Source organism: Ahaetulla prasina, chromosome 8 (assembly GCF_028640845.1).
Source record: "Ahaetulla prasina isolate Xishuangbanna chromosome 8, ASM2864084v1, whole genome shotgun sequence".
Classification (NCBI taxonomy): Eukaryota; Metazoa; Chordata; class Lepidosauria; order Squamata; family Colubridae; genus Ahaetulla; species Ahaetulla prasina.
Genome location: NC_080546.1, coordinates 62,290,285 through 62,307,260, shown reverse-complemented (window position 1 = coordinate 62,307,260; position 16,976 = coordinate 62,290,285).

Below are 16,976 nucleotides of genomic sequence, written 5' to 3'. Positions count from 1 at the left end.
AAAGTGCGTCAGAACTCATCGATGTTCGGTGTTGCCATTGCTTATGCTTGCCACTGAACATGCGCATTAAACCTGTTCTGTTCATCCAGGAATTCTCTGTGTATTCCTAAATTCCATAACATATTCTGGCGACCACGAATGAAGGGACTCACAGGAAGGGGCCGTTGATGCTCCAGACAGGTTGTCCTGACGAACATCATATGCCTCAATGAGGATCACTCCAAGCCGGCTCTGTGGCATTTGACACGGGGAGACATCATCGGGAAGGCAGAGGAAGGTTCGTCAGCGAAACAACTTAGTCAAGGATCCTCAGGGTGAACAGAAGGGTTGAAGTCCACGGACCAAGAAGACAGCCTGCAGGCAAGTATCAATAAAGAGGTCCGGGTTCAAGTCCCAGAAGAGTGTCCCTGATCCCGTTTGGATTGGAAGGGGGGACCGATCATCCTCCAGGAAACAGATGGGCATACCCAAGTCTCCAAGTAGGTAGGATTCTGTGTGAGAGTTTAAACCACTGCAGTTCTCACTTTGTGACCGTCGGAACTACCGGCACAACGAGTCAGTGGTAGTGTCGTTAGTATGGGTGGAAGTTGTAGTAAGGAAGGTGTCCGAAGGACCCCTTACAGTGTATGTTAAGCAACATGTGTATGTTAACATGTGTATGTTAGCGGCCCCCAGGAGTAGGGCCTTCTCTGTGGGAGCATCGACACTCTGGAATGAACTCCCCCCTGGCCTACGTCAAGTGCCTGATCTTCGGACCTTCCGTCGTGAGCTAAAAACATACTTATTTATTCAAGCGGGACTGGCATAATAGTTTGATTTTAAATTGGGGTTTTATTAATATTCTTAAATATTTTAAATTTAATTTTAATTATTAGCCGTTTTTGTAATTTTGATATGTTTTAATTTGTTTTAATTGTACATATTTTGTATTTTATCTCCGGCTGTACACCGCCCTGAGTCCTTCGGGAGAAGGGCTGTATAAAAATTCTAATAATAATAATAATAATAATAATAATAATAATAACAACAACAACAACAACAACAACAACAACAACAACAACTTTAAAGCCGGATACCTGAGAGATTATCGAGACCCCCAGTGTGAACCCTGATACTCTGCGGATATTTTGCCGCAATGAATGGCCTACCGTTGGCGTAGGGTGGCCAGAAATAGGATCTATGGACCCAGAACTCGTGTCACGGGTTCATCAGAAAGTAACAGGGGATGGATATTGGGATCAGTATCCATATATCGATCAGTGGAAATAAACATCTAAGAGAAACTTACTTGGCTCAGGAAATGTCAGGTAGAAAGTGCAAAAATTTATTTGGCTAGAACAAAACAACAGCAAATGAAACACAACCAAATAGTGGAAAGAAATCCATTTTGAGTCAGGAAGATAGGGAGGAATATTCCCGACCCCCTCCTTATCCTACTCAAAACCAATAGCCCCTCCGGCTATTAAGACTGAACCAATCGCTATACAGCCAGAAGCAGTTGATCTGAAACGTAACAAAGACAAGAAGAGAAGAGCCTCTGTGTTTTCAGTTAGTCCGATGACTCAGTATCAAGTCACACTAGAAGTAAAACCAAGTGAAATAGGACACTAAAAACCATAATTACCAAATTTTGCCTGGAAACACACTTAACATGGATTGAAGTCCTACCCATGGCCATGTATGCTATCTGAACAATGCCTCGTACATCCCTCAAACTGTCCCCATTTGAGCTGATATATGGATGCCCTCCAGTGTTATTTTCTCCTATTCAAGGATATCCAGATTTGGGGCCAAAAAGGGAAATAGAGGCCCAAACACTAGTCAAGCAATTACAATTGCATAGCAACCAAGTAAACAAGTTAAGAAATTATGTCTTAGAGCAGGTTTCACCCCCAGCAATGACACCAACACATACCTTTAAACCAGGAGACAGGGTGCGGGTCAAGCATTGGAAAGATGACCCCCTGATGCCTAGTTGGAAAGGGCCCTACACTGTTATAATGTGCTCTCCGTTAGCAGTTAAAACCCTAGAAAGGAAGAGTTGGATCCATTGGACAAGGCAGCAAAAGACTCTGACCCAGTAAAATACCAGGTGCAAAGGACAAATAAACCCCTAGTACTGAAATTCACTAAAAAGCATCTTACTGAACTTGACCGGAAAAGGGTTCTGAACGTACGATGCGAAGATAGACTCTGCTGAATCCTACCGGCGATGTATTCTCTATGCACAGTCTGAGACAACAAGTCTGAGACAACAAGCCTACAAGGTGAATACAGGCATAAATATTGAAGAACCCCAAAATCGTGCCCTGTTGATTGAGCGTTTTATAATTCAAAGTACCCCTGATATCCGTGCAAAATTGCAAAAGACTGAAGGAGCATTAGGCAAGAATGTATCCGAGATAGTGAAAATAGCTCAGAAGGTCTACAGGAATAGAGACAGAGAAGTTACCCTTGCCCCATTGCACAAACAATTCAGGATTATATAACCAAATACTTAAAAGCTGGCATTTTATATATTCAATCACCTTGTAACCATTATCAGGGATTGATCCTCCAGGCCTTAGAAGAGGCAGCAAAACCATCAGTGAAAATGTCCAAGCCCTCTTTAATAACATAAGAGACTGATGTGAGTCCTGAAAATGCCCATATGTTAGCAATGTCCTTCATATCACAAAGTGCCCCTGATATTAAAAAGAAACCTCAGAAACAGGAAAGGGCATTGGGCATGACTATGAGTCAGTTGATGGAAAGGAAATTACACGAAAGGTCTACGTGAATAGAGAGAAGGTGGAAGAAAAGAAGAAAGATGATAGGATGCAACGAAAGGCTGAATTGCTGGCAGTTGCACTGTCAAGTAGGTCCAGAACTTGGAAAAGAAACCAGTACTAGTTTGAAAAATCACATGGGGGACGTAAGCCAGATAGGGACCACGTAGCTGTGTCAAATGGTGGGGGAACTGAAAAAGCAAATACAAGAAATCCAACAATATTGTGTGTCCCTCAGTCCGCCTTTTTGACTACCCCCAGTCATAATATCCGAGTAGGAGACAGAATAAGGGTAAAGCACTAGAAAAGGGAAAACTTGAAACCTAAGTGGAAAGAACCATGTACTGTGGTTATATGTTCTCCACTTGCAGTAAAAGTGTTGGAATCCAAGTCCTGGATTCACTGCAGTCGAATTAAGCCTGCAGTTGATGAATAATGGGAAGGAGAACAAGACAAAAGCCGTCCTTTAGTAGTGTACTTAAAGAATCACCCCCTATAACTGCCCTACCGGCAATGGGTAGGCAACATACGGGGCAGAAGAAGCCTTGCTGAACCACTCCGGAAGCTGGTTCCCTGCGCACGTCTGAAGAATTTGGATGAGGAAAACAGCGTGGGAAGTAATTTTTTTTTTTAATTCAAAAAGTTTTACAAAAAAATTTTTTCCCCTTCCCCCCCTTCACAAACCCCCTCCCCCCCCCCCGACTTCCCGGAAGAAACACAAGGTATAGTTAAAAATAAAACAAACATATGCTAAAAAAAATTCCCTCCCAACTCTATTATACTCCTACAATTCTCATCAGTTCCTAACCTCCCCCCAAACAATCAGAAGTAATACATCCTAATCATTCAAAGGCAGTCTGATATCTCTTCATCTGATATCTGTTTTGAATATAGTCAATCCATTTTTTCCATTCATTTAAGTATCTTTCTTGCGTATTGTCTTTCAAAAAGGCTGAAATTTTTGCCATCTCAGCCAAATTGGCAACTTTCAATATCCATTCTTCTACTGTTGGTAGTTCTTTTTTCTTCCAATACTGTCTTATCAGTAATCTTGCCGCTGTTATTAAATTTAAAATCAACTTAGTCTCAATTACTGTACAGTCCGTGATAATTCCCAGCAAAAAAACTTGCGGCAGGAACTTTATCTTCTTTTTCAAAACATTTTGTAGAATCCACCAAATTCTTATCCAAAAAGCCTTAATATTTTTGCAAGTCCACCAAATATGAAAATATGTAGCATCATCACAATTACATCTCCAACATTTTGCTTGCATATCTGGATATATACACGATAATTTCTTAGGATCTAAATGCCATCTGTAAAACATTTTATAAAAATTTTCCCTTAAATTCTGTGCCTGCGTAAATTTAACATTTCTAACCCAAATTTTTTCCCAAGTTTCCAATAATATTGACTCCTGAAAATTTTGTGCCCCCTTTATCATACAGTCCTTTACCAAATCCCTTTCAGAGTCTATTTCAAGTAACACATTATACAATCTCTTTATATGCTCCTGAGATTGATTTATAATTTGCTTTACCAAATTTTCCTCATTCTGAACTATACCAATTTTCTGATCTTCCTTCCATCTAGCACGTAATTGCCCGTATTGGAACTAAGTATAATTTTTCCCTTCTTCTTTTAATACGTGCAAAGATTTTAATTGCAAACTACCGCTTTCAGTATACAAAAGATCTTTATATGTAGTCATTTCCTGAGTCTGTTCTAAATTTATGTTTTCTATTGTATGTCTAAGACTTGCCCACATGGGAACCTTATAATTTAATTTATAAAAATATTTCTTCCAGACATGCAAGAGAGCAATTCTTAACACATGGTTTTTAAAAGCCTTATCCACTTTTTTATCATAAATTAAATATGCATGCCATCCATATAATAAATCATAACCTTCTATATTCAAAATTCTCTCCTCCGTTAGATTAAACCAATCACTTATCATAGAGAGAATAGCTGCTTCATAATATAATTTAAAATTAGGCATTTTTAAGCCTCCCCTTTCCCGTGAATCTTGAATTATTTTCATTTTAACCCTGGACTTTTTACCTTCCCATATAAATTTGTTAATTCCAGTCTGCCATTCCTCCAAATTTTTGTCTTTCTTAATTATTGGTATCATCTGAAAGAGGAATAAAAATCTAGGTAAAACGTTCATTTTAATAGCAGCTATTCTCCCCAACAATGATAACTGCAATTTTTTCCAAACCATCAAGTCCTTATGAACTTTTTGCCATAAGACCTCATAATTATTCTTATACAATTTCACATTTGATGGTGTAATATAAACCCCTAAATATTTAACCTTTTTTACAATTTCAAATCCTGTTATTTCCTCTAATTTTTCTTTCTGTTGTTTGGTCATATTTTTTATTATCACTTTTGTTTTATCCTGGTTTACCTTAATCCCTGAAACCTTTCCATATCGATCAATTATGTCCAACAGAGATACACTTGAATTTATAGGATTTGTTAATCACCAAATCATCTGCAAAGGCTCTCACTTTATATTCATGTTGTCTAACTTTAATTCCCTCTGTCTCCTTTGATTCTCGTATTTTATCCAATAGTGGCTCCAGAGTTAAAATGAACAATAATGGTGATAAAGGACATCCCTGTTTTGTTCCTTTCGCAATCTTAAAACCTTCTGTTAAGTTACCATTAAGTATTATCTGGGCTGTTTGCTCTCCATAAATTGCTCTAATTATTCTTACAAAACCATCTCCAAATTGCATCTTTTCTATTAATTTAAATAAAAAGTCCCAATGCAATCGATCAAAAGCTTTCTCTGCATCCAAAAAGATAAATGCTGCTGATATAAATTTTTTCTTTTCTAAATATTCCAATAAGTTAACAATCTGCCTAACATTATTCCTCATCTGTTTCCCTTTTATAAATGCAGATTGATCAGTATGAATTCTACGTTGTAAAACTAACATTAATTGTTTGCTATTATTTTAACAAAATCTTATAATCATTATTTAAAAGTGAAATTGGCCTATAATTCCCAGGTTTAGAACAATCCTGTTCCTCTTTGGTATCAATGAAATAAAAGAAGTTCTCCATGAGGGGAATTCTCCTAATTGTATCTGATTAAATAATTCCTTAAGTGGACCTAACATCTCATCCTGTAAATTCCTATAATAACTTACTGTCAGCCCATCTGTACCAGGATTTTCCTCATTTTTAATTGTTTAATTACCAAAATAATTTCTTCAGAGTTATAGGCCGATTTAATTCTTCCCTTTCTTCTAAAGTTAAACTTTTAACCTTGTAATCTTTCAAATAATTATCAATATCCATATTCAATATTTTATCTTTAAGATATAAATTTGTATAATATTCTAAAAAGCTTTTTAATTTTATCCTGTTGATATCTCTTTACCTTTATATTCTATTTTTCTATAATACGTTGTTTTTGTTTTTTCCTTAAAATGTATGCTAACCACCTACCAGGTCTATTTGCATTACAAAAGGTATTATGATTGAGTGTTATCAGCGCGCTTTCTAACCGACACTGCATTCCTGAGTTGACTGACATCCAGAGACCTGTGGAAGAAGATTACCACGAGGGGCCGTGAAGGAGTTGGCATTGGACCAGACCAGCCTGACCTCCTGGAGGAGGAGGGACAATTGGGGGGATATGATATGTTTGCCATATTTTGTCTCAGTTCCAGCTTTGCTTGGCTGCTAACCAGACTGTAAAAGTAAAAGTACTTGTTTCTATTTCAAATGGAGTCAAGGTGAATTCTTTCCTATTTGCCGTCGGGGGTAGCCTGACATTAAGCTGGAACTCACCCATGTCTACCAACCAGGATTGCAATCGCAATACCGGGGGGGAAGAAAACCCAAATGTGATGGAAGGACTGCCGCCGGCTGAGCTGGGGGAGGCGTCCGGAGGAATTTTTGCTGACACTTTTAACCCCGAGCTGGAAGTTTGCAGAGCTCGGTGGATTGAGCAATTAAAGCTGGAAGAGGAAAGGTGGGAACCAAGTGCCGAAGAGTTTCAGCCTGGAGTAACAAAAAGAGGAAAAGAAGGGACGGTGAGACTTTCGGATTGGCAAGGAGAGAGAGAGATAAGAGACAGACGCCAGCTGGAGGAAGCCTTTCGTCTTTTCCGTGAGGTGAAAGTAAGGCTAGCTGTTCGCCAAAGGTATGAATCCCCTGTTCAGTCCTCCAAGGGGGGAGGGGAAGAGGAAGAAGAAATTACAAAGAGGCCCGTTAGAGGTGATTTCCAGGGTGGTGAGATTCCTGAAGAGACGGAAACTCTCTCCCCAGAGGAAGCTGAATTGGATGGGGGCCGGGCGCCACCTGCTGACCATGCAAGGCCGCGCAGGGGAAGGAAAAAGCCAAAAATTCCTCCCATATTAGAAAAATTTGATGGAGATGCGAAGGAGCTGGAATTGTTCCTGGCGATAGTGAATGACCACATGTTAGACTGGGGGGGAGATTATTGGTCACAGGCAGCACAAGTTAGAGCTGTGACCCACAATTTGACCGGAAGAGCAGCTGCATGGTTTGTGTCGCTGTATAAAAACCACTCCCCCCTACTGCAAAATTACGAGCATTTTATTACGGCACTAAGGAGGAGGTTTGAGGACCCCCTGGCGGAGCAGAAAGCCAAAGGTCGAATGAAAACCATCAGGCAAGGGAGGAGACCGTGGCTGATTATACCCAGGAATTCAGTGATCTAGTCCCTTGATGAGAGGGTGGTCGGAGGTGATCCTGGTCGACTTTACAAAGAGGGCCTGAATGGAGATCTCTATGAACTGTGCCGGGCACGAGCGTCTCCAACCACATTGTATGGCTGGTATACCCTGGCAGCAGAGATGGAAATTGAACTAGCGAAGGACCATAGCAGAAAGCAGCGCACTGGAAGACCTTACCCGGCCCATTCTCCTGGGTGGCCCTCAAGGGACACGCCTAGACCAGAGGGAGGGAGACAACGATCGACTGCGTGCTACAGATGCGGAAAAGAGGCCATCGGGCAGCCGACTGTCGAGTGAAGTTGGTTCCAGCACGACCCCTGGTGGTGGGAAGGAAGCAGTGAAACCAACTGCTAAGGCGAAAACCGCAAAAGTGGAGGACGGCATTGCCAAGAAGGGCACGCCCATCCAAGAGGATGCCAAGCGCCCACCGACACTGATGACAGCAAAACCACATCGGAGTCCGACGAAGACTTTCTGGTGAGTTGGGCACGGGGCCCCTTGGACATTCCAGTCAACCTGCATGTTCCCTCCTCGGGCAACAAGGGGGAAATGTTAGCATTATTAGATTCGGGATGTACTAGGTGCATGATCAGTCCCGAACTAGTAGAAAAATGGAACTAAGGTTGAGAACCCTAAGCAGGCCCATAGCATTTGCCCAGTTGGATGGCAGTGTGGCAGGGGAGGACCCCATTTCGTAACAGAACCCATAGAAATGGAAATTGAGACCATCGCGAGATTTTAAACTTCATAGTAGCCCCTGGAATGGACCAACCTTTGGTACTAGGACTGTCATGGTTATGAAATGGAACCCCATATTAACTGGAGAACGGAGTCTTGTTCCGCTCAAGAGCGTTAAAAGGAGGAAAAGGGTTCCAAGAAGAGTCAGACTATGGCCATGCTCCAAGATAAATGGGGCAATGGTTGAACGGATAGATGGGGAGGAAAGGATACCTAAGGAGTACTGGGACCTGCGGGAAGTCTTTAGTGAGAAAGCATCAGACGCTCTACCTCCCCATAGGCCTATTGATTGTGCCATCGACATCCTACCGGGGTAAACTTCCAAAACCAAAAGCTTACCCCATGACCCAAAAGAATTGGGAGAGCTGCGAAAGTTCATAGACAAAAACCTAGAGCGGGCTTTATCCAACCAGCTAGGCCTCATGTGGCACCTGTGATGTTCCGGGAAAAGAAAGACGGCTCATTTCGTCTTATAGTTGACTATAGAAATTTGAACGCAGTGTGCGAAAACATATACCCCATGCCGCTCATGAAAGATATGTTAGCACACTTAGCGAAGGAAGTTCTTCACCAAATTGGACCTCGAGAAGCTTACTACAGAGTCCGTATAAAGGAGGGGATGAATGGAAAACCGCTTTCAACTGTCCACTAGGATGTTTCCAGTTTGAGTACTGCCTTTTGGTCTGGAGGGGTGCCTGCAGTTTTTATGCAACTGATAAATGAAATACTCCATCAGCATTTGTTCAAAGGAGTTCTTGTCTACCTTGACGACATACTCATCTATACAGAAACTATGGAAGAACACATTAAACTAGTAAGAGCAGTTCTCAAAAAGCTATTATCTGCTGAACTGTATTGCAAGCTATCCAAATGTGATTTCCATCAAACCAAAATAGACTACCTAGGATATCGCATCTCGGCTGATGGGTTAGAAATGGATCCAGGAAAAGTGAAAGCTGTTTTGGAATGGGCCCCCCCACGCACACGCAAACAGCTCCAAAGTTTTTTGGGATTTGCAAATTTCTATCGTCAATTCATCCCCTCCTTTGCTCAAATTGCTTTACCAATCACTAACCTCTTAAAAAACTAAAGGAGACACTAAACCCAAACCATCATTACCCCTCGAATGGACAATGGAATGTCAAGCAGCATTTGAAAAATTGAAACGACTCTTTGCCTTGAACCTATTTTAAACCACCCTGACATGGATGTCCCTTTTGTAATACAAGCTGATGCAAGTGATGTAGCAGTCGGAGCCGTCTTGCTCCAAAACAATGCTGATGGTAATTTACAACCCTGTGCTTTCACTTCTCGAAAATTGACTGAAACCGAAAGACGATGGGCTATTTGGGAAAAGAAGCGTTTGCAGTTCATTGGGCTCTACGGACATGGAGACAATTCTTAGAAGGTTCAAATCATCCTTTTGAAGTTTGGACTGATCACAAAATCTGGAAGCGCTAAAGACTCCTAGAAAACTTTCGCTAAACAAGCCCGTTGGACTCAATATTTTAACCGCTTTAATTTTACTTTACAGTATATTCCTGGAGGAAAAACTTCTTAGCAGATGCTCTTTCACGTTTACCCCAATACAATTGCACTCGCTCCGAGGTGGTTCAACCAATACTTCCGTGCAACAGTTGGCGGCCCCAGCAATAACTAGAAGCCACTCCAAAGCTGACCCTCACTCCCAGATGAACTAACCAAATCGTTTAAAGAAGCTTTAAACACCGATGACTGGTACTTAACGATTCCCATGAATGCACACTCCGTGATGGACTAGCTTGGATTGGAACAAAACTATATGTTCCTCTATCACTCAGAGAAACCATCCTACAACGATGCCATGATGCCAAGATGGCAGGGCATTTTGGATTTGTAAAACTTTGCATCTTCTTAAAAGACAATTTTGGTGGCCAAGTCTTAAAAGACATTCAAGCATATGTGGCAAGTTGCCCGGTCTGTGCATCATCCAAAAGACCTCCGGGAAAACCTCCTGGACTACTACAAAGCGGTAGCCAGACCAGGAACCCCATGGAAAGAAATATCCATGGATTTCATAGTGGAATTACCTGAAAGTTCCGGCAATACTGTTATATGGGTAGTGACTGACCTTTTCTCCAAACAAGTCCATTTTATTCCATGTTCAAAAATACCCTCCTCAAAGACTCTAGCAAAGTTGTTTGTACAACACATTTATAGACTTCACGGAGTGCCTGATCGCATCATTTCAGATCGAGGAGTTCAATTCACTTCAAAATTTTGGAAAGAATTTTTACGACTCATTGGTTCCTTAAGGATTAAGCTCCTCCCATCATCCTCAAACTAATGGAAGCTGTGAACGTCAACTCTGTACTAGAACAATATCTCCGATGTTATGTTAACTACCAGCAAGATAATTGGGCTGATCTCTTACCTTTTGCTGAAGTTGCCTACAACAACTCAATTCATAGTAGCACGGGATTTACTCCCTTTAAAATAGCTTCAGGCCAAGATTTTGTTCCTATCTCGGAACTCCCACAAGAAGAAACTACTATTTCCTCTTTATCAGAATGGATAGATCAAATACAAAGCACATGGAAAATGACTCGCAAGGCGATCGACGACGCTCACCGTGCGCATAAAAAACAAGCAGATAAAAAAAGGTCCCCTGAAAACAAATATCAAGTAGGCGATAAAGTTTATCTTTCCACCAAATATCTTCAAACCACTCAGAAATCTAAAAAACTTGGACCCAAATATGTGGGACCTTTCCCAATAGTAAAAATCATCAACCCCGTGACGGTACAACTAGATTTACCAAAAACACTTAGGAGAATCCACCCCGTTTTCCATGTCAGTTTGCTGAAACCTGAACACACATCTACTTTCCGTCCTAACCATACACCCCCTCCTATACCAATTCTCATAGAGGGAGAACAACACTTTGAAATAAAAGAAATTTTGGATTCAAGAAAACATAGAAATAAAATTCAATATCTTATTTCTTGGAAACACTTCCCGTTATCCCAAGCTGAATGGGTGAACAAAGAAGATGTTCATGCCTCGGAAAAAATAGCACAATTCTATAAAAAATATCCTGACAAACCCTAACTTCTCTTTTTTCTTTCTAGGACTGACGTCCTTGTTGCAGGAGGGCCGAATGTCAGCCTCCACTCCACTCTTCATTTACTTTTAAATGATTATATCAGTAGATAGAATGTAAAATGTTTATTTCTGTATTATAAACTCTTAGGATCATGAGATGAATCATACCACCATCCGGGGTAAGGGAAAAGAGCTTATTATTAGTGTCGGCTGACATAACTGGGAGGAGGGGTGATTAATGATTGAGTGTTATCAGCGCGCGCTTTCCTAACCGACACTGCATTCCTGAGTTGACTGACATCCAGAGACTTGTGGAAGAAGAGGGGCCGTGAAGGAGTTGGCATTGGACCAGACCAGCCTGACCTCCTGGAGGAGGAGGGACAATTGGGGGGATATGATATGTTTGCCATATTTTGTCTCAGTTCCAGCTTTGCTTGGCTGCTAACCAGACTGTAAAAGTAAAAGTACTTGTTCCTATTCCAAATGGAGTCAAGGTGAATTCTTTCCTATTTGCCGTCGGGGGTAGCCTGACACTCACTTTATATTCATGTTGTCTAACTTTAATTCCCTCTGTCTCCTTTGATTCTCGTATTTTATCCAATAGTGGCTCCAGAGTTAAAATGAACAATAATGGTGATAAAGGACATCCCTGTTTTGTTCCTTTCGCAATCTTAAAACCTTCTGTTAAGTTACCATTAAGTATTATCTGGGCTGTTTGCTCTCCATAAATTGCTCTAATTATTCTTACAAAACCATCTCCAAATTGCATTTTTGCTATTAATTTAAATAAAAAGTCCCAATGCAATCAGTCAAAAGCTTTCTCTGCATCCAAAAAGATAAATGCTGCTGATATAAATTTTTTATTTTCTAAATATTCCAATAAGTTAACAATCTGCCTAATATTATTCCTCCTCTGTCTCCCTTTTATAAATCCAGATTGATCAGTATGAATTCTACGTTGTAAAACTAACATTAATTGTTTGCTATTATTTTAACAAAAATCTTATAATTATTTAAAAGTGAAATTGGCCTATAATTCGCAGGTTTAGAACAATCCTGTTCCTCTTTTGGTATCAATGAAATAAAAGAAGTTCTCCATGAAGGGGAAATTCCCCCTCCTAATTGTATTTGATTAAATAATTCCTTAAGTGGATCTAACATCTCATCCTGTAAGTTCCTATAATAACTTACTGTCAGCCCATCTGTACCAGGATTTTTCCTCATTTTTAATTGTTTAATTACCAAAATAATTTCTTCAGAAGTTTTAGGCCGATTTAATTCTTCCCTTTCTTCTAAAGTTAAACTTTTAACCTTGTAATCTTTCAAATAATTATCCATATCCATATTCAATATTTTATCTTTAGCATATAAATTTGTGTAATATTCTAAGAAGGCTTTCTTAATTATATCCTGTTGATATCTCTCTTTACCTTTATATTCTATTTTTTTTAATAATACGTTTTCTGTTTTTTCCTTAAAATGTATGCTAATCACCTACCAGGTCTATTTGTATTACAAAAGGTATTATGTTTGGCATGTAATATCTTTATTGCATCCTTAATCTTTTGGTCCTGCGGGTTATGTATTAGTAATTGTTGTTTCTTATAAATCCCTTCTAAGTACCTACGCTGTCTTTGTTGCTTATTTCTCTGTCTATTGTTAATATATATTAATACACCTCTCATAAAGGCCTTACTGGCATCCCAAACCATTTCTATCGATGTTTCCTTATTCAAATTATAATAAAAAAATTCTTTCATCTGCTTTTTACATTGATTTACATTTTCCTGATATCTAAACAAATTTTCATTTAATCTCCATGTTCTTCTGCCTTCTTTTCCATATTGCAATTCCATCCAGACAGGACTATGATCAGACAAACATCTTGGAAATATCTTAATTTTCTTCACCTTAAAAAGCAAATCATTAGAAATTAAAATAAAATCAATACGTGAGAAGGATTGATGCCTATCAGAGAAAAAAGTATAATCTCTTTCTCCAAGTTCCACAGTCTCCATATATCTCTCAACTCAAAATCTTCTGTCATCTCAAAAAAAGATTTAGGCAGCTTTGCATGTGCAGGTATCTTCTTAGAAGAAATTCTCTTGTCCTTTCATGTATCTATTACTCCATTCCAATCTCCTAATATAATACACGATTTATAATCCCATAGAATCAACTTGTCATACAACATTCTGTAAGATTTTTCTTGTTGCTGATTTTTGTTTCTAATATAAGTTTGATGGCAATATATCTTCCGTGAATATCTGCCTCTATTAACTTGGCTGGTATATCTTTTCTAAAATATACGACTATAACATGTTTTTTGTCCAAAGCAGAGGCAGCAAAATGTTTACCTAACTTTGAATTTATTAAGTATTTTTGATCTGATAATTTAATATGTGTTTCTTGTAAGCAAATCACATCATTTCTAAATTGTTTCAAATAATGAAATATTTTTCTTCTCTCCTGAGCTGAATTCAAACCATTAACATTCCAAGTCAAAATTTTATTTGCCATTACTGGCCTGCTGAAGCCTTTGAGTGATTAGCTGAAGATCATCCTCCCGTATCTTCGGCCTTGCTCCTCCCACCGCTTCTGTAGCAGAATCCTGAGCTTTACTTTGAGTTTGTTGCTCCTTTTCCTTACGCTTGAGAGCTCCTCTCGTCACTCTTTGTTCTTGTGGTTGTTCCTCAGATGGTAACATCACTGGGATCACCTCAGCTTCCAGACCAATTTGAGTCTCTTGAATTCTTTTTTCTATTACTCCTATTTCAACTTTCAGCACAGTAGAAAGAAAATCTTTGGCCTTAAGCACAGTTTCAATACGATATCTTCTTCCTTGATAATACACTGTCAAACCAACTGGAACTTCCCATCTAAATTGAATCTGGTACTTCTTAAGTTCTTGTGTAAAAATATAAAATCTCTCCTATCCCTTAACATCTTGGGAGGAATCTCTTTCAAAACCTTCAGCTCCTGTTCTCCTATTTTCAGGTTTTTCTGATATGCAACTTGTAAAATCTGATTTCTCACTGTCTGTTTCAAAAAATAAACCACAATGTCTCTAGGAAGTTTCTTCTGCCTGACAATCCAAGAATTAACTCTGTAAATTTTATCAATTTGATAAGCAACCTCTTGTGGATCAAGTTCAATAAATTCAGCCAGGGCTTCTGATAAAAAATTTTTTAGGTCTTCCCCCTTTTCTTCTTTAAACCCCCTAATTCTCAAAGCTCCTTCCATCATTCTATACTGCGTCACCACCACTTGATCTTCATTTTTATCCAATTTTATTTGCATTCCTCCCATTTGATTATCTAGTTGCTGGTTTGAGTGAACAATTTCTTGCACCTCCTCCTCCTCCACCCCCTCCAATCTTTTTGCCAAACCTTGAAAAACAATCAAAATATCTTCTCTTATATTTTTATTATCTTCTTTTATTTCTTTTATATCCTCCATCATATCCTTAAACCTCTCCTCAAACACTTTCCCTTGTTCTTTAATCAAATCTTCCAAAGCTACTTCAGAACCCCTTCTTGCAGCAGTCTTAGGTGGTTTAGTAGACATTTCAATTTTTAAAAGTCAGAGAATTTAAGTTTAAAAACTTCTTTCTCGTTTAGGAGAGCTCAATTCGTTACAATCCACAAATGTTTCCTAGCTTCTTAGTTACGCAGCCTGCTCATTTTCACTTTACTTTCACTTCCTCTCAGATGCCATTTTAAACAGTCAGTTAAAGCAAGGGAAAAAAAGTTTCTCTTTTTAAAAGGTAGAAGTCAGGAAATCAAAAATACTTGCAATCCAATAATTGTTCACTCATGCTTCTTCCGTCTGCCTGTAGAAATCCACAAAAAGAAATCAGCTGAGCAGAGGTGGACACCTTCCTCTTTTCCTGCTTTTGCAGGAGCGCTCTGAAGACCGGAGCTTAGCAGGATTCAATGGGATTCAACCCTTCGGGACTCTGCATAACAAAAACAAAGCCCCTGGGGTAATCTACCACTCCCCCGCTGCTCTATTCTCTCTCTTTCTCCCAGAGAGGGAAATTGAAGCCGGGAACAGCTGTTCTTCGCTGTTTTCACCGGCTTTTACGATATCCAGTGCAGAGTGCCTTAATTAGGCACCCAGCGAGGAAGGTGGCGCCAACCAGAAGTCCAGCGTGGGAAGATTAAATACATTTTAGGGAATGGTAGTCTGAATTTATGTAGCTATAGTAGCAGTAGTTTTGGCTATAGTGAGTTTGATTGTACTAATTGTGCTTTGCTGTGTAGGACACTTGTTCTTTTGCAATTGCCCCCAGTCTAAAGAGACAAGTGCTGTTCCTAAAAACATAGGCTGCAACCAGGGACAGAGTGAATCCCCTGGGGATACTGATGCTTGAAGAACCTTGGGAGTGGGTCCTTTACAGTATCTTAGGAATTCTGGGACTGTCGGTACTATATTTAGCAAATGAGACTTGGCTTTGTGGAAAACCCAAAAATGACCTTGTTCCTTCCCAAATCAATCCCTATAGTTGGGAAAGGTTCATTTTAAATTGACATGGGGTTTCTATGACTTGGGTTATTGCTTGCAGTGGCCTGCTTAGTAGCAGAACTGTGCCCAACAAGTCCAAATGTTATAAGTATGTCCAGTCAACTTCTCTTATTCCTGAAGAATGTTGTGGGAATGTTGAAAATAGCCAAGAGCAGGAAAAGATTAAGGTCCAGGGTTGGGATCCTCAGAGATAATAGGCAAGGAGGAACTGGAACAAGTTCTCTCCCATCAACGCCGCCTTATTTCCAGATGGGGACGATACCCTGGGTCACCCCTGAATCCCACAACCAAACGTGTTACTCCTAAGCTACACTATGGGATAGGTCAGAGGAGAGGGGGGCCTTTGCAACAACTGAGAGAAGGACATTATATACATAAAACATTGGAACTGGGCCAGACATTGATAGACAAATCTGATTCTGCTTTAGGCCAAAGATATTGCTGTGTTTATCTGCCTCCCCATGTGCTTATAATGCAGACTCAGTCTCATCAGACCTTTGGGCAAAAAAACTAAAAAGCCACCATTGCTTTTGAAAAAGATGCTGGGTAGAAAAGTAACACGATAGAGGCAAAAATACATGGTGAATTCTATAACACTCCAGAAGATAGGCTCAAGATACAGAAGGATCTTGACAGACTTGAATATTGGGCTCTATCTAACAAAATGAAATTCAGTAGTGAACTTGAATAGAGGGATCTTGGAGTTTTAGTGGACAACCATTTAGATATGAGCCAGCAGTGTGCAGCAGCTGCCAAAAAAAAAAAAAAAGCCAACACAGTTCTTGGCTGCATAGACACAGGGATAGAATCAAGATCATGTGAAGTGTTAATACCACTTTATAATGCTTTGATAAGTTTATATTGGGGATAATACATTCAGTTTTGGTCACCACGATGTAAAAAAGCATGTGGAGACTCTAGAAAGAGTGCAGAGAAGAGCAACAAAGATAATTAGGGAACTGGAAGCAAAAATATATAAAAAATGGTTCCTGAAACTGGGTATGTCTAGTCTGATGAAAAGAAGGGCTAGGGGAAGCATGATAGCAGTCATCCAATTTTCCACTGTTGCCACAAAGAAGAGGGAGTCAACCTATGCTCCAAAGTACCTAAGGCTAAAACAAGAAGCAATGGGTG